General features: G+C 45.4%; 2 protein-coding genes across 3 annotated transcripts in view; one reads left to right on the top strand and one right to left on the bottom strand.

Annotated features, from left to right (window-relative positions):
* Nucleotides 1-14,273, bottom strand: part of LOC130284884 (uncharacterized) — a 351,957-nt gene extending 337,684 nt beyond the window's left edge. Inside the window, exon 1 of the mRNA XM_056535782.1 lies at nt 14,181-14,273. The gene's annotated coding sequence lies outside the window, so the exon portion shown is untranslated. The remainder of the gene's footprint in view (nt 1-14,180) is intronic.
* LOC130284885 (uncharacterized) overlaps nt 13,646-26,473 on the top strand; it is a 136,754-nt gene continuing 123,926 nt past the window's right edge. Inside the window, exon 1 of one of the 2 annotated variants that reach the window (XM_056535787.1) lies at nt 13,646-13,691. The gene's annotated coding sequence lies outside the window, so the exon portion shown is untranslated. Of the gene's footprint in view, nt 13,692-14,343; nt 14,423-26,473 lie in introns of those variants that run through there. The other variant, XM_056535786.1, reaches the window with a different exon arrangement.

Genomic DNA, 26,473 nt, shown 5'->3' with positions numbered 1-26,473 from the left:
CAGAGGCTTGCCTGATGGGACTGGGAGGGGGGGAGAGGCATTTCCTGTGGCAGGCAGAGTCCTTAATGACCTTAGGGGGACCGGATACAGGAGGAACCACAGGGTCACGGCAGGGAGTACTGGGAACCGGTTGAAGGCAGTCCTTGGAACAAGAGGGACCCCAACTCTTGATCTCCCCAGTGGACCAATCCAGGGTTGGGGAATGGTGTTGAAGCCAGGGTAGTCCAAGGAGAATTTCGAAAGTGCAATTAGGAAGGACAAAAAATACAATTTCCTCGTGATGAGGTCCGATGCACATTAGGAGGGGCTCCGTGCGGTAACGCACGGTGCAATCCAACCTGGCTCCGTTGACCGCGGAAATGTGGAGTGGCTTGACAAGACGGGTCACCGGAATGCGGAATTTATTCACTAAGGACTCCCGAATAAAATTCCCAGAAGCTCCAGAGTCCAGGCAGGCCACGGCTGAGAGGGGAGAGCTGGCTGAAGTAGAAATCCGAACAGGCACCGTGAGACGTGGAGAAGCCGACTTAGCATCAAGAGACGCCACACCCACGAGAGCTGGGTGCGAGCGTGCGTTTCCCAGACGTGGAGGACGGATTGGGCAATCCACCAAAAAATGTTCAGTACTGGCACAGTACAGACAAAGATTCTCTTCCTTACGGCGATTCCTCTCTTCCAGGGTCAGGCGAGACCGATCCACTTGCATGGCCTCCTCGGCGGGAGGCCTAGGCGCAGATTGCAGTGGAGACTGTGGGAGAGGTGTCCAGAGATCTAAGTCTTTTTCCTGGCGGAGCTCTTGATGCCTCTCAGAAAAACGCATGTCAATGCGAGTGGCTAGATGAATGAGTTCATGCAGGTTAGCAGGAGTCTCTCGTGCGGCCAGAACATCTTTAATGTTGCTGGATAGGCCTTTTTTAAAGGTCGCGCAGAGAGCCTCATTATTCCAGGATAGTTCAGAAGCAAGAGTACGGAATTGTATGGCGTACTCGCCAACGGAGGAATTACCCTGGACCAGGTTCAGCAGGGCAGTCTCAGCAGAAGAGGCTCGGGCAGGTTCCTCAAAGACACTTCGAATTTCCGAGAAGAAGGAGTGTACAGAGGCAGTGACGGGGTCATTGCGGTCCCAGAGCGGTGTGGCCCATGACAGGGCTTTTCCAGACAGAAGGCTGACTACGAAAGCCACCTTAGACCTTTCAGTAGGAAACTGGTCCGACATCATCTCCAAGTGCAGGGAACATTGCGAAAGAAAGCCACGGCAAAACTTAGAGTCCCCATTAAATTTGTCCGGCAAGGACAGGCGGAGGCTAGGAGTGGCCACTCGCTGCGGAAGGGGTGCAGGAGCTGGCGGAGGAGATGGTTGTTGCTGCTGTAGCTGTGACTGTACTTGCTGTAGTTGTGACTGGAGTTGCTGTGTCATGGTGGTCAAGTACGACAGCTGGTGATCTTGTTGGGCGATCTGACGAGCTTGCTGGGCGACCAGCGTAGGGAGGTCAGAGACAACTGGCAGGGGAACCTCAGCGGGATCCATGGCCGGATCTACTGTCACGATGCCGGCTGGCAGGTAGTGGATCCTCTGTGCCAGAGAGGGATGGCGAGGACCGCGCTAGTGGACCGGTTCTAAGCCACTACAGGTTTTCACCAGAGCCCGCCGCAAAGCGGGATGGTCTTGCTGCGGCGGTAGTGACCAGGTCGTATCCACTAGCAACGGCTCACCTCTCTGACTGCTGAAGATAGGCGAGGTACAAGGGAGTAGGCAGAAGCAAAGTCGGACGTAGCAGAAGGTCGGGGGCAGGCGGCAAGGTTCGTAGTCAGGGGAGATAGCAGAAGTTCTGGTACACAGGCTTTAAACACACAAAACGCTTTCACTAGGCACAAGGGCAACAAGATCCGGCAAGGGAGTGCAAGGGAGGAGACCAGATATAGCCAGGGAGCAGGTGGGAGCCAATTAAGCTAATTGGGCCAGGCACCAATCATTGGTGCACTGGCCCTTTAAGTCTCAGGGAGCTGGCGCGCGCGCGCCCTAGAGAGCGGAGCCGCGCGCGCCAGCACATGACAGCAGGGGACGGGAACGGGTAAGTGACCTGGGATGCGAATCGCGAGCGGGCGCGTCCCGCTGTGCGAATCGCATCCCCAACGGCCATGACAGAGCAGCGCTCCCGGTCAGCGGGACCGACCGGGGAGCTGCAGGGAGAAAGACGCCGTGAGCGCTCCGGGGAGGAGCGGGGGCCCGGAGCGCTAGGCGTAACAGTTATGCTTAGGACGTAAATGTACGTCCTGGTGCGTTAAGTACCGCCTCACCAGGACGTACATTTACGTCCTTCGTCGTTAAAGGGGTACTCCACTGGACAAAAAAAATTCTAAATCAACTGGCACCAGAAAGTTATACAGATTTGTAAATTACTTCAACTTGAAAATCTTCATCCTTTCAGCAGCTGTATACTGCAGAGGAAGTCCTTTTCTTTTTTAATTTCCTTTCTGTCTGACACAGTGCTCTCTGTTGACACATCTGTCCATTTTAGGAACTGTTGATAGTACAAGCAAATCCCTATTGCAAACCTCTCTTGCTATTGACAGTTCCTAAAATGAACAGAGGTGTCAGCAGGGAGCACTGTGGTAAGACAGAAAGGAAATTCAAAAAGAAAAGAATTTGCTGTGGAGAATACAGCAGCTGATGAGTACTGAAAGGATTAAGATTTTTAAATAGAAGTAATTAACAAATCTGTTTACCTTTCTGGCACCAAATCAAAAAGGAAAAGCGTATGTAGACCAAAGTATCAAAAAACTCATTAAGCTTTATTATTACAAAATGCACAAAAATGGGACAAACACTTAACAACACATTAAATTTGAGATACAACTCCAAATCCACAACGGGCAGGAAGGGGGGGATCTGGTCAGGGTACATCAGATTCATATATACAATGTCGCAGATACAGAAATCAATAGATAGTGGGGAAATACAACAAAATGCCCAAAGTAAATAAATCAGTAAGCCAGGAAGGGGTTAAATCCCGAGTAATAGCCCCATAATAAGGTGCATATGCACCTTATTATGGGGCTATTACTCAGGATTTAACCCCTTCCTGGCTTTCTATTGATTTCTGTATCTGCGATATTGTATATATGAATCTGATGTACCCTGACCAGATCCCCCCCTTCCTGCCCGTTGTGGATTTGGAGTTGTATCTCTAATTTTATGTGTTTTTAAGTGTTTGTCCTATTTTTGTGCATTTTGTAATAATAAAGCTTAAAGGGGTACTTTGCCCCTAGACATCTTATCCCCTATCCAAAGGATAGGGGATAAGATGTTAGATCGCCGCGGTCCCGCTGCTGGGGACCCCGGGGATCGCTGCTGCAGCACCCCGCTATCATTACTGTGCAGAGCGAGATCGCTCTGCACGTAATGACGGGCAATACAGGGGCCGGAGCATTGTGATGTCACGGCTCCGCCCCTCGTGACGTCACGGCCCGCCCCGTCAATACAAGTCTATGGGAGGGGGCGTGGCGGTCGTCACGCCCCCTGCCATAGACTTGCATTAAGGGGACGGGCCGTGATGTCATGAGGGGCAGAGCCATGATGTCACGCTGCTCCAGCCCCTTTATCGCCAGTCATTACGCACAGAGCAATCTCGCTCTGTGCAGTAATGATGGCGGGGTGCCGCAGCGGCGATCCCCGGGGTCCCCAGCAGTGGCGCCACGGCGATCTAACATCTTATCCCCTATCCTTTGGAGAGGGGATAAGATGCCAGGAGCGGAGTACCCCTTTAATGAGTTTTTTGATACTTTGGTCGACATATGCTTTTCATTTTTGATTTAGCTATTACTTAGCGTAGGACCTCATTACTGTATAGGGGTTCTTTTTGGTGTTATTCATTGATCTTTCTGGCACCAGTTAATGAAAAAAAAATGTTTCCAGTGGAGTACCCCTTTCAAAGTAAAATGTCCTCTTCTCTCCTCTCTCAAAAGCCTTTTCAAATCTGCTAGGGATTGCTTCAAGCTCCATGCCATACCTAGAGGGGAGGCAAGATGACATGACAGGCACACTTTACTACTGAGCTGCAGGCCGGGACATCAAGGCAGGAGGAGAGGCGGCTCTTCTATTAGACGAGTTAGGTGGCCACCTAAGGCCTCACGCTCAAGGTGCCTAGCAGTTGCCTAACTTGTTCTCCTAAATAATTTACGATGTACAATGGACACATTGCCACTCGGGTGCAGTGTTGGGTCTGGGAAACATCTAACTATAAGCGTGTCTTAATGACGTTAAATATAGTAAAATCTGGCGCTCAGGCTCTTCTGGAGCCATTGGCTCCTTGCTCTGTCAATCACTTTTGTGGCTGCCCACAATACTTTGTCATTACAAAGTACAATTTTGTGACGCAAAAAACAAGCCCTTTTATGGGTCTGTAGGTGCAAAATTGAAAGGGTTATGATTTTTAGAAGGGAAGGAGGAAAAAACAAAGGTAAAAATAGGCTGAGTCCCTAAGGGGTTAAAGTTTTATCTTTTATAGTCTGGAGAGGTGTGGTGCTGCCGACAGTGATTCAAGACCTCCGTGGTTTCTGTGACAAATGCTCCTGAGTGACATATCTTCTTATAGCTGTGCTACATAAAGGAGATCTCTGGCAAAAACAAACTTATCACCTAGCTAATCACATGGGGTCCGACCGCTGGGACCTCCCTCGATCACCAGGACAGGACCCAGTGATCAGTGAGAATGCCTTTTTGTTTTCATTTTCTATATTTCTATAAAAAGGCCCATAAAAACTTCAGTACCAGGCCCATGATGCTCTTAATCCCTACACGCATACACAGACACACAGAGCATCTGCCAACTTGTATCTAATGAAAACTCCCCTATAATCCCTTTACACCCATTCGTTCAGTGGAATGGGAGGCCAAGGCCCAGACTCCTTAGCAGTATTAAGGCGTAGAAATTGCTGATGCCCTGGCCAAGTGACTAAACACATTTGAGTTTGGGCCCCTGACAGCAGTGTAATGCCCTGATGGCAGTGCAGGCCCTGTTATACAGGACTTGAAAAAAGACTTTAAGTATATATACATATATATATATATATATATATATATATATATGTATGTGGAGGGGGCGTGGCTTGGGCGCGCTGGTGATGAGCTGCACTCTGTAGGAGCTCCCTCCAGGGCACCGGGTTGAGGACTGATCCACCCTGCTATGAGAGGCAAAAAATGGGGAAACAAGAAGAAAACAGCCCCTCTCACCTCAGAGCCCCAGCTGTGAACGATTGCGGACTTTTTCCTGCAGCCGCCTGCGCTATCCACCCCAGTGCGGCCTTCCTCCACAGCTCTGCCATTATCCCCTGATAGAAACGCTGCCTCACAAGTGCTGACTCCTCCTCTCACCCTGCACGCAGTAATGGCAGCAGTACCGAGCTCCGGAGCTGAAAGCTGCACTGAAGACCGCGGGAGGATGCCGCTACCCACCTCTCCTGTGACTCTATCACCCGGGCAGCAGATCTCACAAGCGCAGCAGACTCCCGACACCCGGCAGCAGCAGAGGACATATCAGCAAGGTACGTCCTGGGCCAGGGGAGTGTGATCTCCTACCTGCTTGTGCCACCCATGGCAGGGAGTGGAGGCCCCCCTGGCTCTGTGTCTCTACCTCTACATATCTCCTCCTCTGGCCCCACTACCCAAGGACTGTCTACAGCTTCCCCTCACCTACCTCCAGGAGTGCAATTGCCACCTGTGGCTGCCACCTTGACCCACCCTCCATCCGTCCTACTCATACATGAGTCCACTGCAGCCTCATCTGCCATGCCTCCTCACACTATTGGTATTGAGGCCCCTCAGCAAACGTGTGCCCCTTCTTATGCCCAAGCTGCTGCAGTACCCCCTCAGGAAAAAAAGACAGAGGGACCCTACACGCCGAAGAACTACTGCGCCCTCTCCCTCTGCCCTGAGGTTCTCTGGCTCCACTGGGATATCTCCTTCCATGATCCTCAGTCTCTTGTAAAGCGCAAGAAATCAATTACAATGTACTTACTAGATGGTACAGAGTTCCCGCTTTGCTAGCGTCCTTTTATCCAGGACTCCCGGATGTTTGCTTGCACTGTTCCACCTCCGCGCGCACTATGCTACACATCTGGCTTACCTGCCCTCCGTTATCAGATTTCTGGTCCAAGGTCTTCAATATCATGGCCCGCATCTCCTTCGTTCATCTCCCGCTTACACCAGAACTTGCCCTACTGTCCATCCTCCCCCTGAATATAGCGAGGTGCACATCTTGCCTGATCACCTTCCTGCTCCTGGCAAGAATGGAAGAACTGATGGCTAACTCTCCTTCTCAACTAGGGAAATATGAGTCCATCTGGTCTCCGTGGACGGCATTTCTTTCCTCTAGAGACTTTGAAACCTTCGGATCCCCCGGTTAACTCCCTTCCTCTCCCCATGACCCTTCCTGACAGAACACCTGCCTCACTCTATTTTTGCACATCTGACCACTGTCCCTTTAAGCATTAGTAACCCTGGGATGCTTTTACTTTTCATTCTGATTCCGAGAATGTTTTTTCGTGACATATTCAACTTTATGTTAGTGGAAATTTTTCGTCAATTTTCATTTCTTGGTAAAAAAAAATGCAACAATTTTATGAAAAATCTGAAAATGTTGCATTTTTTTAAACTTTGAAACTATGTACTTATAAAGAAAATGGACATCCCAAATAAATTATATATTTATTCACATATGCAATACGTCTAGTTTATGTTTGCATCATAAAGTTGACATGTTTTTACTTTTGAAAGACATCAGAGGGCTTCAAAGTCCAGCAGCAATTTTTTTAAATTTTTCACCAAATTTACAAAATCTGAATTTTTCAGGGACCAGTTGAGGTTTGAAGTGGATTTGAAGGGCCTTTACATTAGAAATACTTAGAAATATTGCCCCATTATAAAACTTACACCCCTCAAAGTATTCAAAATGATATTCAGAAAGTGTGTTAACCATTTAGGTGTTTCACAGGAATAGCAGCAAAGTGAAAGAGAAAATTAAAAATCTTCATTTTTTACACTCGCATGTTCTTGCAGATCCAGTTTTTGAATTTTTACAAGGGGTAAAAGGAGAGAAAATGTGTAACCCAATTTCTCTCGGGTAAGGAAATACCTAATATGTGGATGTTAAGTGCTCTGTGGGTGCACTAGAGGGCTCAGAAGGGAAGGAGCGACAATGGAAGAGTGAGTTTTTCTGAAATGGTTTTTGCAGGGAAATGTCGCATTTAGGAAGCCAGAATAGCAAAAATAAACCTCCACATGGCATACTATTTTGAAAACGACACCCCTCAAGGAACGTAACAAGGGGTACAGTGAGCCTTAATACCCCACAGGTGTTTGACGACTTTTTGTTAAAGTTGGACGTGTAACTTTTATTTTTTTCACTGAAATACTGTTTTTCCCCAAATGTTACATTTTTACAAGGGGTAATAGGAGAAAATGCCCCCCAAATTGTGTAACCCCATTGGGCTTTTGGAGAGAGAATTTGTTTGGAATGGAAGTTGGGGCCATGTTCATTTACAAAGTCCCCCCATGCAGGGACGTGCACACATAGGGGTAAAAGGGGGCTGGAGCCCCTGCCCTTTTCCTCACCTGCCCTTATAGTGCCCTCACAAAAGGAGGTGCAGACTCAGGGTGATAGGTGCAGTAAAAAGGATCTGTTGCTGGGGAGATTTGTATGTGGTTTAATGGAGGGTGCTGTGCCCTTCCTGCAGGAAGGGGGTGCCACTCACCCTGTCATTATTAGCTATTTCTCTGCTCCTCTCCACACGGAGGAGACAGAAGCAGAGGAGGCAGAGAGAAGCCTCGCCCACAGTCTGCCCGACCAGATACTCCAGCCTGTGCAGAGGGGGATGGTGCCCTTACTTACTGTAAGTAACTGAAAATATGAGTGATATTGTGTGTGTGTATCTTTATGTATGTGCCTGTGCAGAGAGGGATGGCTGGGGCCTTACTGTAAGTGACTGTGAGTGTGTATATATGAGTGATTGTATGTCAGTGTGTCTGTATGATGTGTATATATGTGTGTGTGTGTATCTCTATGTATGTGCATATATATAGATATGTGAGCAAGTGAATCTATATATATCTGTGTGTGTGTATATATGTGAGCAAGTGAATCTATGTATATCTGTGTGTGTATATATGTGAGCAAGTGAATCTATGTATGTGTGTGTGTGTGTATATATGCGAGTGATTGTCAGTGTGTCTGTATGATGTGTATATGTGTGTGTGTATCTCTATGTATGTGCCTATATATGTGAGCAAGTGAATCTATGTATATGTGTGTGTGTATATATGTGAGTGATTGTATGTCAGTGTGTCTGTATGATGTGTATATGTGTGTGTGTGTATCTCTATGTATGTGCCTATATATGTGAACAAGTGAATCTATGTATATCTGTGTGTGTATATATGTGAGCAAGTGAATCTATGTATATGTGTGTGCGTATATATGTGAGTGATTGTATGTCAGTGTGTCTGTATGATGTGTATATGTGTGTGTGTATCTCTATGTCTGTGTCTATATATGTGAGCAAGTGAATCTATGTATATGTGAGCAAGTGAATCTATGTATATGTGAGTAAGTGAATCTATGTATATGTGAGCAAGTGAATCTATGTATATGTGAGCAAGTGAATCTATGTATATGTGTGTGTGTTTATATCTGTGAGTGAATGTATGAGTGTACCTGTATGTATGATGTGCGTGTTGGTTATATCTTTTAATATATATTCCATGTTGTATGTATGTGTCAAAGTGTCTCTTTGTATGTGTGTGTATATTACCTATGTACTATATGTGTCTTTATGTTATGTGCTTGTATGTATTGTATGAAGCACATTATTAGGTAATTAATAGAGGAATGTAAGCACAGAATATAGGGAATTTATGGAAGCACAGTATATATTTTATTTATATTGGAACATTATATTTTTATGTATTCTGGCACTATGTATAGATCCTTAATGGTAGCACAGTATAGTTAAATAATAGTGGCACAGTATATAGTTCATTAATGGTGGCACCATATACAGGGAATTAATAGATGAATGGTGGCACAGTATATAGTTAAATAATAGTGGCACAGTATATAGTGAATTAATAGATGAATAGTGGCACAGTATATAGTTAAATAATAGTGGCACAGTATATAGTTAAATAATAGTTGCACAGTATATAGTTAATTAATGGTGGCACAATATATAGGTAATTAATAGATGAATGGTGGCATGGTATAGTTAAATAATAGTGGCACAGTATATAGGGAATTAATAGATGAATGGTGGCACAGTATATAGTTCATTAAGGGGGGTACGGTAAGTAATTAAAGAGAAACTGACAGGCTGTTTACTCGCACTAAACCCAATACACTAGGTTACAGTGCAGGTGAACAGAAGATAATGTTATACTTACTAAATGTGGACCAGCCGTTTTCTAGGTATTGCCCCACATTTCTAGTATGCAAAGTCAGTCTTGTGCGCAATGGAGGCGGAGCTTATCTGCCTCCATCCTGAATGCTGTGCTATGCCTGGCCGTCTTTGTATATTTATAATTCTTTTTTTTTGCCAACTTGTATATGGTAGCATGTAAGCATATATTAGTGTGGTGTCCATCTCTTCAGTGTAAGAACCAGAGCTGTGTGGAGATTCCTGCATAAGGTGGGTGCTGGGTGATGGGTGCTGGGTGATAGGTGCTGGGTGATTGGTGATGGATTCTGTCATATAGATCTCAGACCGAGGCATATAGGGGAGATTTATTAAAACCTTTGCAGAGGTAAAGCCTTCTGCAAAATGACAGCAGCGATCTGATTGGTTGCTATGGATAACTGCACCGCACAGGTTTTGATAAATCTCCTCTATAATACAGTATATTAAAGTGCAGCTGTCACATGTTTTCTGTAAATAAGATTGACAGCACAGCTGAAGTTGTATATACACATGGCAGACCTCAGAGAAACTGTTCTTGACTTTATTTTACAAAAACACCAACTTTTATGGGGGATGGCAATGTCAAGGAGGCCTGGCGGGAGGTCCACTGTGTCCTTGGGCCGCAGCACATTATAGGGGTATTCCAGGCCAAAACTTTTTTTATATATCAACTGGCTCCGGAAAGTTAAACAGATTTGTAAATTACTTCTATTAAAAAATCTTAATCCTTCCAATTGTTATTACCTTTTGAAGTTGAGTTGCTGTTTTCTGTCTAACTGCTTTCTGATGACTCACGTCCCGTGACATCATCATTGAGCAGTTAGACAGAAAACTTCAGAAGCTAATAACTATTGGAAGGATTAAGATTTTTTTTTTTTTAAGTTTTTGCCTGGAATACCCCTTTAAGTCTGGCAGACATTTTTTAAATGATGAGAAGTGCCCTCTTTTTTTTACTTGAGCCCCTGCCCTCCAAAATGTCTGTGCACGTCCCTGCCCCCATGGTGCCAGAATAGTGGACCCCCGCCTCACATGTGGCCCCATTTTTGAAACAACACCTCTCACAGAATGTAATAAGGGGTGCAGTGAGCATTCACACGCCACAGGCGTTTGACAGATCTTTGGAACAGTGGGCAGTGCAAATGAGAAATAACATTTTTCATTTTCATGGACCACTGTTCAAAAAATCTGTCAGACACCAGTGGGGTGTAAATGCTCACTGCATCCCTTGTTACATTCCATGAGGGGTGTAGTTTCCAAAATGGGGTCACATGTGGTGGGGGGGGGGCACTTTCCTGGCACCATGGGGGCTTTGTAAATGCACATGGCCTTGAATTCTAGACACATTCTCTCTCCAAAAGCCCAATGGCAGTATTGCCATACTCAGAATAAATGGGGTTACAAATTAAGGGGGGCTCTTTTTCCTACTACCTCTTGTGAAAATGAAAAATTTTAGTGAACAAAATAAAAAAAAAAAAATTTCACGTCCAAATTTAACGAAAATTCTTCAAACACCTGTGGGGTGTTAAGGCTCACTATACCTCTTTTTACGTTCTGTGAGGGGTGTAGTTTCCAAAATGGGGTCACATGTGGGTGTTTCTTTTTTGTGTTTATGTCAGAACCGCTGTAACGATCAGCCACCCCTATACAAATCACCTCAAATGTACATGGCGCTCTCACTTCTGAGCCTTGTTGTGTCCCCGCAGAGCATTTTACGTTCACATATGGGGTATTTCGGTATTCAGAAGAAATTGCGCTAAGAATTTTGGGGGTCTTTTTTTCCTTTTACTTCTTCTGAAAATGAAAAGTATGGGGCAACACCAGCATGTTAGTGTAAAAAAGAAAAAACATCCTGGAGTAGACCCCAACTTTACCTTTTCACAAGGGGTAAAAGGAGAAAAAGCCCCCCAAAATTTGTTAGGCAATTTCTCCTGAGTATGGAGTGTGGTCCTAAATTGTTGCCTTGCAATACGACAGGGCTCCGAAGTGAGAGAGCACCATGTGCATTTGAGGCCTAAATTAGGGATTTGCACAGGGATTTCAATCCGATATCAAAATTACCCCATGGCAGTGTTCCCAAACAGGGTGCCTCCAGCTGTTGCAAAACTACCAGCATGCCTTGACAGTCAATGGCTGTCCGGCAACACTGGGAGTTGTTGTTTTGCAACATCTGAAGGCTCCGTTTTAGAAACCGTGCTGTACCAGACGTTTCTAGTTTTTGGGGGTGAATGTGTAGGGGAATGTGTATATGTAGTGTCTTACTATTTATTTTGTGTAGTGTAGTGTTTTTAGGGTACATTCACATAGGCGGGGGTTTACAGCAAGTTTCCCGTTGGGAGTTTGAGCTCCAGCGGAAAATTTGCTACATCTCAAACTTGCAGCAAGAAACTCACTGTAAACACCCGCCCGTGTGAATGTACCCTGTACATTCACATGGGGGGAAGAGGCTAACCTCCAGCTGTTGCAAAAATACAACTCCCAGCATGCCCTTTGGCTGTACGTGCATGCTGGGGGTAGTAGTTATGCAGGCACACTGGTTGCAAAACATTAAGAGTTTGTTACTTAACCAGTAAAACGCAACCAGTGTGCCTCCAGCTGTTGCAAAAATACAACTCCCAGCTTGTACAGACAGCCATAGGGCATGCTGGGAGTTGTAGTTTGCAACAGCTGGAGGCACACTGGTTGCGAAACACTGAGTTAGGTAACAAACTCTGTGTTTCGCAACCAGTGTGCCTTCAGCTTTTGCAGAAACTACAACTCTCAGCATGCAGTGACAGCTGAAGGGCATGCTGGGACTTGTAGTTATGCAACAGCTGGAGGCATACTACTACAACTTCCAGCATGCCCTTTGGCTGTCTGTACATGCTGGGGGTTGTAATTATGCAACAGCTGGAGGCACACTGGTTGCAAAACACTGAGAGTTTGTCACTTAACTCAGTGTTCCCCATACCGTGAGCCTCCAGCTGTTGCAAAACTACAACTCCCAGCATGCATGGTCTGTCAGTGCATGCTGGGAGTTATAGTTTTGCAACAGCTGGAGGCACACGGGTTGGGAAACACTAAGTTAGGAAACAGACAATGTTTCCCAACCAGTGTGCCTCCAGTTGTTGCAGAACTACAGCTCCCAGCATGCCCAGACAGTCGAAGGGCATGTTGGGAGTTGTAGTTATGCAACAACTGAAGGAGAACAGTTTGGAGACCACTGTGTGGTGGTGTCCAAACAGTAGCCCTCCAAATGTTGCAAAACTACAACTTCAAGCATGCTCAGACTGCCTAGGCATAGGCCAGATGTTGCCTAACTACAACTCCCAGCATGCCTGGGCAGTCTGGGCATGCTTGGAGTTGTAGTTTTGCAACATCTGGAGTGCTACAGTTTGGGCACCACTGTAGCATGCTGGGAGTTGTAGACAGTCCAAGGGCATGTTGGGAGTTGTAGTTATGCAACAACTGGAGGAGAACAGTTTGGAGACCACTGTATGGTGGTGTCCAAACTGTGCTCTTCCAGATGTAACAAAACTACAACTCCCAGCATGCTGAGACTGTCTAGGCATGCTGGGAGTTGTAGTTCTGCAACATCTGAAGGGCCAGATGTTACAGAACTTCAACTCCCAGCATGCCTGGGCAGTCTGAGCATGCTCAGAGTTGTAGTTTTGCAACATACTGTATAGTGGTCTCCAAACAGTGGCCCTCCAGATGTGGCAAAACTACAACTCCCAGCATGCCCAGACAGCCTTTGGCTTTCTGAGCATGCTGGGAGTTGTAGTTTGGCAACTCCTATAAGCCAACAGTGAAGATCAGCCTGGAATCGCTGCAAATCGCCGATATGAATTGATCAGCGATTTGAAGCGATCACTGACATGGAAGGGTCTCAGGACCCCCCCAGGTGTTGTCACAGGATGCCTGCTGAATGATTTCAGCAGGCATCCTAGTCCAGTCCCCGCGTGGCGAGCGGCGAGGACCAGAAATACTCAGGGTGTACAGGTACGCCCTGAGTCCTTAAGGATCGGGATGAAGGGCATATGCATATGCCCTGCATCCCTAAAAGGTTAAAAAAAAAAACATATTGGGGAGATTTATCAAAACTTGTACAGAGGAAAAGATGCCCAGTTGCCCATAGCAACCAATCAGCTTGCCTCTTTCATTTTGCAGAGGCTTTGTTAAGAATCAAAGAAGCAATTTGATTGGTTGCTATGGGCAACTTTTCCTCTGGACAGGTTTTGATAGATCTCCTCCATTATCTTTCAGTATGTGTCTGGGTAACATTGTGCTGTTGACATTCAGAGAAGTGGGGGCCTTAGTCTTGAAAGAGTTCATGTAGCATTTATTAATAATATAGAAACAATTTTCACATTCTTTCATTATCTAGAAAAACCAAATCTAGGGCGGATTGATATGGAAAATCGAGAAAAATGTAGCAAATGCTTTCCCAATGGTCGCCATAAAGAAGCAATGTGTGGCTCCATAGAACTTTATAAGGTTTTTACAATGTACAATCCGACCAAATAAAGACAAATCCACATACAATGGTGACATGAGGATCAGGAAGTCAGAATGAATGTATGTTTCCATCTCCTAGACCAGACTGTTTCCCAAGCAGTGTACCTCCAGCTTTTGCAAAACTACAACTCCCAGCATGCTAAATTGTAGTTTTGCAACAGCTGAGGGCACACTGGTTGGAAAACACTGTCCTAGACCGTAGAATATTTAGTACTAAGTGTAATGGGAGCACTCACTTCTCTACCAACACTGTCCAAACCTGTGCACCATCTGTGATCACCTTCCATTAAAGAAATAGGACAAAAAGATAAGCGGCATCATCTCTATACAATTGAGGGGGACACTCAGGACAGGCTCTGGACAGGTCTTCAAGCTGTTTCTAGGATGGCAGTTAAAATGGCCGTTGCAGCATAACAGTTGTCATAGCAACTGTGTGTAACTCAGTATACAATAGTGAACTGTACCAATTCAGGAACAGGTAAACTGCCCCAAAAAGTAAAATGATATAGAATGCAGCTAAATGATTAAAACAAAAAATGGAAAGTGCTTGGTTCGGTCCAGTGTTTGTTTACTGTTGCTTGGTAAGACTGATTGGTTGATTTTACCTCTATATTAAAATGTTGGGTCACACAGAGCATATCCGTATTGTATTTCACGCTACAGAAGCAACAGTGGCAGTCAATAGAGCAAGCCCCCTGCTGCAGCTGGGTAGCTCTTTGTGTCCGCTTGTAGTGGTGGATTTCCCACTGTAGACAAATGGCCATATTTTTTTACAGCTATAAATACCATTGAAAATTCAATGTATGAACATAGCTTTAAAGTGGTCTTCCAAAAACAGCAACACACCTTTCCTCAGGTTGCAACTTGGCTCCATTGACTTCTACTGAGCTGCAATGTTTCTGGATGAAAGCTATGTTTTTCTAACCCTGGATAACCCATTTAAACTGTAGCAGAAATTTACTCCAGAAGTTTGGTGCATTTTTAGCGCACATTGGCCCAACCTAGGTCAGACCACCTTTTTATTAAACCACGCCCCCTTTTTGGAATGCACCTGAAAAGTGTATAAAACTCATAATACATGTTACATATACTGCTACATATACTGAGGTCAATGGGTAGCAAAATCAGCCACAGAAAATATGTAGTAGATCCTGTACGTGTGAACCTACCCTAAATATGGCACCAATTTGGCCCCCTTGTAATAGTAAATCTGGCCTATTGTGGCTGTAACCTGGAGTCCTGTGGTAAAAGTGATAGACAATTCTAGCTCTTTCATGATGTCCTCCTACCTGTGCTGTCCATCAGATGGATGTAGCAGGGTCCTTGAAGGTCACTTACACTTCTCTCTTCTTTGTTGGAAGTTTTCTTTCACTTTCAGGAAGTTTTCTTCCTCTTTTAGGTCATTCAGGCCCAGATATTTAGCAGGAATGTAATAACATTTTCTTTCTCTGTACATTAGTTGTACTGGGCGTCTCCTGGACATCGTTTCCACTGTTCTGGTCTCCGCTCAGCTCTCTTCCATCTTTTCCTTTCTCCTCTAAATTATTTTTTCTTTGTTTACTTCAGTTTATGACAATGGCAAAAGACGATAAAGTCACTAGAAAACTACAGCAATGGACAATGGGCTTTGACATGTGTCTCTGCTAAACTCTAGTGAGCAAATGAGAGATTTTTCTGTTCATCTGGCTACGTATTATGTCTGTTATGATGATGTCACCAGCTGCCCTACTGTGATGTCAGCAGCCAATGTTCTAATGGTCTCTTTGTTTCATCAGCCAATCAGGTGTTACCTTACTGAGAGGTGCTTTGACATAGTTTTGTTCGACATTACACTACACTTTATACATATCTATATTTCCATATATATTAAGTAGATAGCAATATATATATATATATATATATATATATATATATATATGTATATATATATATATATATATATAAAACTCAACGTGTGTGTGTGTGTGTATATGTATGTATGTATGTTCCACAAAAACTTTCAGACGGCTAAAGATATTAACATGAATCTTGGCACACATGTTACTTATATGTCAGCAACAAACATAGGATAGGTGATTTAACCCTTACTCACCCCCATTTGCCAGGGGCGGGGCTTATGTTTAAAGTCCCATGCAAGTCAATGGGAAATATATGTTACCGCATAACTTCCAAACGGCTGGAGATATTTCGATAATACTTGGTCACATGTTACTTATATGTCCACTTAAAATATAGCATAGTTAATTTAACCCTTAACTACTCCCATGTGTGAGGGTCGGGGTTTTTGTTTAAAGTCTCATACAAATCAATGGGAAATGTATGTTCTCATATAATTTCCGTATGGCTGGAGCTATTTCAATACCTGGTACACATATTACGGGTAGGGATAGGAGGATAGGAGGTCGGGATAGGAGGTCGGGATAGGAGGACGGGAAAGGAGGACGGGATAGGAGGACGGGAAAGGAGGACGGGAAAGGAGGACGGGAAAGGAAGATGGGAAAGGAGGACGAGAAAGGAGGACGGGATAGGAGGTCGGGATAGGAGGTCGAGAAAGGAGGACGGGATAGGAGGTCGGGATAGGATCTCGAGATTGGAGGACAGGATAGGAGGACGGGATAGGAGGATGGGATAGGAGGACGGGATAGGAGGACGGAACAGAAAGTCGAGATAGGAGGACGGGATAGGAGGTACGGGTCGGGATATGAGGACCGGATGGGAGGTCGGATAGGAGGTTGGGATAGGAGGACGGGATATGAGGACGGGATAAGAGGTCGGGATAGGAGATCTGGATATGAGGTCAGGTAGGAGGTCGGGATAGGAGGACGGGATAGGAGGACAGGATAGGAGGTCTGGATAGGAGGTCGAGATATGAGGACGGGGAAGGAGGTTGGGATAGGAGGACGGGATAGGAGGACGGGATATGAGGTCGGGATATGAGGTCGGGATAGGAGGACGGGATAGGAGGTTGGGATAGAAGGTTGGGATAGGAGGTCGGGATAGGAGGTCGGGATAGGAGGACGGGATAGGAGGTCGGGATAGGAGGTCAAGATAGGAGGACGGGATAGGAGGTCGAGATAGGAGGACGGGATAGGAGGTTGGGGTATGAGTACGGGATATGGGGTTGGGATATGACAACAATATATGAGGACGGGATATGAAGTCAAAAGCTTTCTTCTTTGTTGATCCGGGCAACACCGGGTATTCAGCTAGTATCTATATATATATAAAACTCAACGTGTGTATGTATGTATGTATGTATGTGTGTATGTTCCACAAAAACTTTCAAACGGCTAAAGATATTAACATGAAACTTGGCACACATGTTACTTATATGTCAACAACAAACGTAGGATAGGTGATTTAACCCTTACTCACCCCTATTTGCCAGGGGCGGGGCTTATGTTTAAAGTCCCATGCAAGTCAATGGGAAATATATGTTACTGCATAACTTCCAAACGGCTGGAGATATTTCGATAATACTTGGTCACATGTTACTTATATGTCCACTTAAAATATAGGATAGTTAATTTAACCCTTAACTACCCCCATTTGTGAGGGTCTGGGTTTTTGTTTAAAGTCCCATGCAAATCAATGGGAAATGTATGTTCCCACATAACTTCCGTACGGCTGGAGATATTTCAATACCTGGTACACATATTACAGGTCGGAATATGAGGACAGGATAGGAGGACGGGATAGGGGGTCTTGATAGGAGGTCGAGATAGGAGGATGGGAAAGGATGACGGGATAGGAGGACAGGATAGGAGGACAGAATAGGAGGTCGGGATAGGAGGTTTGGATAGGAAGTTGAGATAGGAGATCGAGAAAAGAGGACGGGATTGGAGGTCAGGATAGGAGCTCGAGATTGGAGGACAGGATAGGAGGTGGGGATAGGAGGACGGGATAGGAGGACGGGATAGGAGGTTGAGATGGGAGGACGGAATAGGAGGACGGGATAGGAGGACGGCATAGGATGTCGGGACAGGAGGTCGAGATAGGAGGACGGGATGGGAGGTACGGGTCGGGATATGAGGACGGGATGGGAGGTCGGGATGGGAGGTCGGGATAGGAGGTCAGGTAGGAGGTTGGGATAGGAGGACAGGATATGAGGACGGGATAGGAGGTCTGGATAGGAGGTCGAGATATGAGGACGGGAAAGGAGGACGGGAGAGGAGGTCGGGATAGGAGGTCGAGATAGGAGGTGGAGATAGGAGGTGGAGATAGGAGGTCGAGATAGGAGGTTGAGATAGGAGGTGGAGAAAGGAGGACGGGATAGGAGGTCGGTATAGGAGGTCGAGATAGGAGCTCTAGATTGGAGGACAGGATAGGAGGTGGGGATAGGAGGACGGGATAAGAGGTCGACATAGGAGGACGGGATAGGAGGACGGGATAGGAGGACGGGATAGGAGGACGGGATAGGAGATCTGGATAGGAGGTCGGGATAGGAGGGCGGGATAGGAGGACGGTATAGGAGGTCAAGACAGGAGGTTGAGATAGGAGGACGGGATAGGAGGTCGGGATGTGGGGTTGGGATATGACAACAATATATGAGGACGGGATATGAAGTCAAAAGCTTCCTCCTTTGTTTATTTTCCTCCCCAACAAGGATTAGGAAGGAAAACCGGGCAATGCCGGGTACTCAGCTAGTATATATATAAAACTCAACGTGTGTGTGTATGTATATATGTATGTATGTATGTATGTATGTTCCACAAAAACTTCCAAACGGCTAAAGATATTAACATGAAACTTGGCACACATGTTACTTATATGTCAACAACAAACATAGGATAGGTGATTTAACCCTTACTCACCCCCATTTGCCAGGGGCGGGGCTTATGTTTAAAGTCCCATGCAAGTCAATGGGAAATATATGTTACCGCATAACTTCCAAACGGCTGGAGATATTTCGATAATACTTGGTCACATATTGATTATATGTCCACTTAAAATATAGGATATTTAATTTAACCTTTAACTACCCCCATTTGTGAGGATCGGGGGTTTTGTTTAAAGTCCCATGCAAATCAATGGGAAATGTATTTTCCCATATAATTTCCGTACGGCTGTAGCTAATTCAATACCTGATACACATATTACGGGTCGGGATATGAAGACGGGATGGGAGGTCGGGATATGAGGTCAGGATAGGAGGTCGGGATAGAAGGTCGGGTAGGAAGTCGGGATAGGAGGTCTGGATAGGAGGACCGGATAGGAGGACGGGATAGGAGGTCGGGATAGGAGGACGGGATAGGAGGTCGAAATGGGAGGACGGGATATGAGGACAGGATAGGAGGTCGAAATAGGAGGTCAGGATAGGAGGTCGGGATAGGAGGACGGGATAGGAGGACAGGATAGGAGGACGGGATAGGAGGATGGGATAGGAGATCGGGATAGGAGGCCGGGATAGGAGGAAGGTATAGGAGGTCGGGACAGGAGGTTGAGATAGGAGGAGGGGATAGGAGGTCGGGACGTGGGGTTGGGATATGACAACAATATAAGAGGATGATATATGAAGTCAAAAGCTTCCTCCTTTGTTTATTTTCCTCCCCAACAAGGATTAGGAAGGAAAAACCGGGCAACGTCGGGTACTCAGCTAGTATATATATATGTGTGTGTGTGTTTAGAGCACTGTATTCCACTCTGCCAATTTTAAGACCAGCATTTCCCTACCAGTGTAAGGCTAAGTTTATACTCGGTTTTTTGTCCTGCGTTTTTTGGGTTGAAAAAAACGCCTGAAAAAACGCCAGTGCAATGTCCTGCGTCTGCCGTTTTTTCTGGCGTTTTTTCATTTGTGTGGAAATTGCATTTTTGGCACCTTTTGGTTTTTTTTGGTACCCAAAATTTGTTGGGTACCAAAAAAACAAACAAACAAAGGATGCAGTAGTGATGGCAAAAAAATTTGTTAACGAAATCTAAATTTTGTATAACTAAATTTTAATTAATGCGATAAAATGAGTTAACTACACATACAGAGGCACTGATAGATACCCCACTGGGCCCTAGTGGAGTATCAAATTGTTGAATAAATAAATATAGAATGCTAATTGAGCATATATATAACAGTCCGATAGTCCGGCACCTATTTTTGAGAGTCCCGTTATGGAGCAGATGATTAAAGTGCACTTAATAAGAATATTGCAGAATCAGACTCCAGGTAGTTGATTGAATATATTATATAAACAATATTGGTTGCATTTCTCACCGCCTGCAGCCGCCTGGTTCTCACTGGTGTAGACCGATGTATTGCGGCTGTTGTATGCTCTCCCGTATGTCCAGAGAATGGTAAGTAGCGATCTCACACTGGGTTCGTAACCCCGATGGCAGTGGGGTACAACGCAGTGTTCTGTGCAATAGCCTGCGACTGCTCTACGGCTGGTAGCTGATGGTAACAAAGCCGACACTCCGGCAGGGGTGTCAGCATACACGGGAGCAGCGTCCCACGTGGAGATCTAGGATCCGGGAGATGTGGGAGGTGAGATGCCGCCAGACAAGGCAGAAGACTGAAGCTTAACTCCTCAAATGCCAGGACTTCCACAGTTTGGTGCGGACACGGACACTGGTAGTTGGATGCCTACCAGCAGATGGTATGAATAGTGCAAAGTCCTAGACGCATTTCAGGGTGCTAGGAATTGTAGTCCTCCGGCCCCTTCTTCAGTAGACGAATGTGTAGAGCCATATAGCTATAGCTTGTAGACCCAGTTTTTGAAATTTTACAAGGGGTGATGGGAGAAAAAGCCCCCCAAAATTTGTAACCCAATTTCTCTCGAGTATGGAAATACCTCATATGTGTATGTCAAGTGTTCGGCGGGCGCAGTAGAGGGCTCAGAAGAGAAGGAGCGACAATGGGATTTTGGAGAGTGAATTTTGCTGAAATGGTTTTTGGGGGCATGTCACATTTAGGAAGCCCGTATGGTGCCAGAACAGCAAAAAAAATACACCCCTCAAGGCACGTAACAAGGGGTCCGGTGAGCCTTAACACCCCACAGGTGTTTGACGACTTTTCGGATGTGTAAATGCAAAAAAAGGAAAAATTTTCACTAAAGTGTAGGTTTTTTCCCCCCAAATTTACCATTTCTACAAAGGGTAATGGGAGAAAAATCCCCCCAAAATTTGTAACGCAATTTCTCCCGAGTACGTAGATACCCCATATGTGGCCCTAAACTGTTGCGTTGAAATACGACAGGGCTCTGAAGTGAGAGAGCTCCATGCGCATTTGAGGCCTGAATAAGGAATTTGCAGTAGGGGTGGACCCGGTTACAAGGATGGGGCTTGTTTCCACCAAAACCCTACAGCGGTGTTTCCCAAACAGGGTGCCTTCAGCTGTTGCAAGACTCCCAGCCTGCCAGGACAGTCTATGGCTGTCCGGCAACACTGGGAGTTGTGGTTTTGGAACAGCTGGAGGCGCCGTTTAGAAAACACTGCCGTATGAGACGTTTTTCATTTTTATTGGGGGGGGGGGGGGGCGACGTGCAAGGGGGTGTATGTGTAGTGTTTTACTTTTTATTATTTGTTAGTGTAGTGTTTTTAGGGTACATTCACACAGGCAGGGGTTCAGAGTAAGTTTCCTTGAAGGAAACCCACTGTAAACCCGCCCGTGTGAATGTACCCTGTACATTCACATGGGGGGCGCCCCAAACCTTCAGCTGTGGCAAAATGACAACTCCCAGAAGGCACTGATGGACCGTACATGCTGGGAGTTGTAGGCACACTGGTGGGGAACCACTGAGTTAGGAACCACTGAGTTAGAAGACTCTAGCTCAGTGATTCCAACCCATGTGCCTCCAGCTGTTGCAAGACTACAACTCCCAGCATGTACAGTCTGTCCGTGCACTCTGGGAGTTGTAGTTTTGCAACAGCTGGAGGCACACGGGTTGGAATCACTGAGTTAGGAAACAGACTCTAGCTCAGTGTTTCCCAACCAGTGTGCCTACAGCTGTTGCAAAACTACAATTTCCAGCATGGCCAGACAGTCAGGGATGCTGGGCGTGTAGTTCTGCAATATCTGGCCATTCAGATGTTGCAGAACTACAACTCCCAGAATGCCTGGACAGTCTGGGCATGCTAGGAGTTGTAGTTATGCAACAACTGTGGAAGAAACAGTGGCCTCCAAACTGTAGCCCTCCAGATGTTGCAAAACTACAACTACAATCATGCCCAGACTGTCCAGGCATGCTGGGAGTTGTAGTTCTGCAACATCTGAAGGGCCAGATATTGCAGAACTACACGCCCAGCATCCCTGACTGTCTGGGCATGCTGGGAGTTTTAGTTTTGCAACATCTGGAGGGCTACAGTTTGGAGACCACCATATAGTGGTCTCCAAACTGTGCCACTTTAGATGTTGCAAAACTACAACTCCCAGCATGCCCAGACAGTCAGTGCATGCTGAAAGTTGTAGTTTTGCAACATCCGGAGGACCACAGTTTAGAGACCACTACACAGTGGTCTACAAACTGTGACCCTCCAGATGTTGCAAAACTACAACTCCCAGCATGCCCAGACAGCCTTTGGCTGTGTGGGCATGTTGGGAGTTATAGTTTTGCAGCTTTTAGAAGGCCACAGTGAAGATCACTTATCGCGATCTTCACTGCAGCCTTCTCAGCCGCACTTTCCGGCCACCGCTCCTCCTGCTCGCGCCGCTGGTTCCTGATGCCGCCTCCGCCGCCTCCTGCGGTCCGGGTAAGCCGGGCCATGCCCCCCCCCCCCCCCTATCCGCCCGTTTTCCCCCGCTCTGTACCGACTTCCGATCGGTGGCCAGAGCGGGGGAAATGAACTCTAACCCCCCCGCCCCCCTCCTGCCATTGGTGGTCAGCCTGACCGACCAATGGCAGGGGATAGGAGGCCACCTCGCTCCTATCCTTTAGGCTGGTCGGAGATGTCTCTGACAGCTCCAATCAGTCTTATTTTCCGGGAGATCGGGTCACCAGTGACCCGATTTGCCCGGATCGCGGCAAATCGCAGGTCTGAATTGACCTGCGATTTGCTGCGATCGCCGATATGGGGGGGTCTCATGACCCCCCTAGGCATTGCCACGGGATGCTTGCTGATAGATATCAGCAGTCATCCCGGTCTGATCACCGCCCGGCGAGCGGCAGTGATCGGAAATGCCGAGGGCGTATGGATACGCCCTCCGTCCTTAAGTGACGGGACGCGAGGGCGTATGCATACGCCCTTCGTCCCCAAGGAGTTAAGGACCAACCCAAATAAACCTGTACACCCCTGGAAGACCAGGCCTGTTTTTTCAAATCGGGGATGTCTGTCTTTATTAGAGAATAACTCTGGTAATGTTTTGCCAATCACGATAATTCTGACATTGTTTTTTTGTCACAAGTTGTCCTTCATGTACATAATAAAAGTAAGCCGATATAATTTGTAGTTTTTTTTTTTTACAATGCAAAAAATCATGACATTTAAAAAAAAATATAGATTTTTTGCTATTTTAACACTAATAGGTTGGATATATTTATACATACTGACCAAATAGTTTATGAAACTTATACTTTCAGATGTCTACTATATTTTGACAGCATTGTTTTTGATTTTAATTAACATTTTAAATGAATTAGAAGCCTAACAATTTAACTTGAAATTTAGAAAATTTGAAAAGTACATCTTTTTTTTTATGTGCTATGCAAGGTTTTCAGAAGTTTGAAGGTAGTAGAACATAGGAACACCCCCCAAATGAAACCATTTAAAAAACTGGACCCCTCAAGGTATTAGCTAGGGGGGGTACAGTGAGTATTTTAACACCATAGTATTTTGGCAGGAATTATTACAAAGTCAGTGTTAAAAATTTGAAATTTGCATTTTTTCACAGATGCATCATTTGTGGGGCATATTTTTTGTACATCACTTCTGATTGGCCTGGTGTTTGGAAATATCCCCGCTTAGGCCATATTTGGTTCCTTGGTGGCGTGGTAGGACCCAGAAGGAGAGGAGCGCCATTTGGCTTTCAGGGCATCATTATATGATTAGTCCCCATTCAAACTGCGTTTCTGCTGTATAGGTGTCCGTTGTCATGTCAAAAAAGGGAAGCCAATGTATACTGTAGCAGTCTCATTCAGAAATAAATGGAGCTGCTACAGTATACGTCAGAATCACTCTTTTCGACATGATGCTGACGGATACCTCTAACACTGCGGAAACGCAGTATGAACGGGACGCAGTGTAGGGTCACATAGAGCGCATCTGCAGCATATTTCACACTGCAGATGCCCCCCAGCAGTCACAAGGGCGAGATCACTGCTGTGGCTGGGTACCTCAGTGTGTCCGCTCATGACTGCCGACAGGGAAATCCGCTGCTATGAGTGGACACACAAAGCTACTAAGCCTCAGCAGGGAGCTTATTATTGTGACTGTTGGCGGGCATCTGCACCACGTAATATGCTGCGGATGTGCATCGTGTGATACTACACATTATACATTTCTATTTTTTATTATATTTATTTAACCCCTTCAGGACGGAGCCCATTTTGGCCTTAAGGACCGGAGCGTTTTTTTGCACATCTGACCACTGTCACTTTAAACATTAATAACTCTGGAATGCTTTTAGTTATCATTCTGATTCAGAGATTGTTTTTTCGTGACATATTCTTCTTTAACATAGTGGTAAATTTTTGTCGATACTTGCATCCTTTCTTGGTGAAAAATCCGTAAATTTGATGAAAAATTTTAAAATTTAGCATTTTTCTAACTTTGAAGCTCTCTGCTTGTAAGGAAAATGGATATTACGAATACATTTTTTTTGGTTCACTTATACAATATATCTACTTTATGTTTGCATCATAAAATTGATGAGTTTTTACTTTTGGAAGACACCAGAGGGCTTCAACGGTCAGCAGCAATTTTCCGATTTTTCACAAAATTTTCAAACTCAGTATTTTTCAGGGACCAGTTCAGGTTTGAAGTGGATTTGAAGGGTCTTCATATTAGAAATACCCCATAAATGACCCCATTATAAAAACTACACCCCCCAAAGTATTCAAAATGACATTCAGTAAGTGTTTTAACCCTTTATGTGTTTCACACGAATAGCAGCAAAGTGAAGTAGAAAATTCACAATCTTCATTTTTTACACTTACATGTTCTTGTAGACCCAATTTTTTTATTTTTACAAGGGGTAAAAGGACAAAATGTTTACTTGTATTTGTAGCCCAATTTCTCTCGAGTAAGCACATACCTCATATGTCTATGTAAAGTATTCGGCGGGTGCAGTAGAGGGCTCAGAAGGGAAGGAGCGACAAGGGGATTTTGGAGAGTACGTTTTTCTGAAATGGTTTTTGGGGGGCATGTCACCTTTAGGAAGCCCTTATGGTGCCAGAACAGCAAAAAAAAAACACATGGCATACCATTTTGGAAACTAGACCCCTCGGGGAATGTAACATGGGATAAAGTGAACCTTAATACCCCACAGGTGTTTTACGACTTTTGCAAATATAAAAAAAAAAAAAAAAATTTTTTACCTAAAATGCTTGTTTTCCCAAAAATTTTTAATTTTTAAAAAGGGTAATAGCAGAAAATACCCCTAAAAATTTGAAGCCCAATTTCTCCTGATTCAGAAAACACCCCATATGGGGGTGAAAAGTGCTCTGCTGGCGCACTACAGGTCTCGGAGTCACATTTGGTTTTTTGAAAGCAAATTTTGCTCTGGGGGCATGCCGCATTTAGGAAGCCCCTATGGTGCCAGGGCAGCAAAAAAAAACCCACATGGCATACCATTTTGGAAACTAGAGCCCTCGGGGAACGTAACAAGGGGTTAAGTGAACCTTTATACCCCACAGGTGTTTCACGACTTTTGCATATGCAAAAAAAAATTTATTTTTTTACCTAAAATGTTTGTTTTACCAAAAATGTTACATTTTTAAAAAGGGTAAAAGCAGAAAATACCCCCCAAAATTTGTAACGCAATTTCTCCCGAGTACGGCGATACCCCATATGTGGCCCTAAACTGTTGCCTTGAAATATGACAGGGCTCCAAAGTGAGAGCGCCATGCACATTTGAGGCCTAAATTAGGGACTTGCATAGGGGTGGACACAGGGGAATTCTACGCCAGTGATTCCCAAACAGGGTGCCTCCAGCTGTTGCAAAACTCCCAGCATGCCTGGACAGTCAACGGCTGTCCGACAATACTGGGAGTTGTTTTGCAACAGCTGGAGACTCTGTTCTGGAAACAGTGGCGTACCAGACGTTTTTCATTTTTATTGGGGAGGGGAGGGGGGTTGTATAGGGGTATGTGTATATGTAGTGTTTTTTACTTTTTATTTTATTTTTTGTGGTAGTGTAGTGTAGTGTTTTTAGGGTACAGTCGCACGGGCGGGGGGTTCACAGTAGTTTCTCGCTGGCAGTTTGAGCTGCAGCAGAAAGTTTGCGGCAGCTCAAACTTGCAGCCAGATACTTACTGTAATCCTCCGCCCATGTGAGTGTACCCTGTACGTTCACATTGGGGGGGGGGGGGGGACATCCAGCTGTTGCATAACTACAACTCCCAGCATGCCCGTTGGCTGTCGGTGACTGCTGAGAGTTGTAGTT

Source organism: Hyla sarda, chromosome 8 (genome assembly GCF_029499605.1).
Source record: "Hyla sarda isolate aHylSar1 chromosome 8, aHylSar1.hap1, whole genome shotgun sequence".
NCBI lineage: Eukaryota > Metazoa > Chordata > Amphibia > Anura > Hylidae > Hyla > Hyla sarda.
This window is presented reverse-complemented; position numbering and strand designations above follow the sequence as displayed.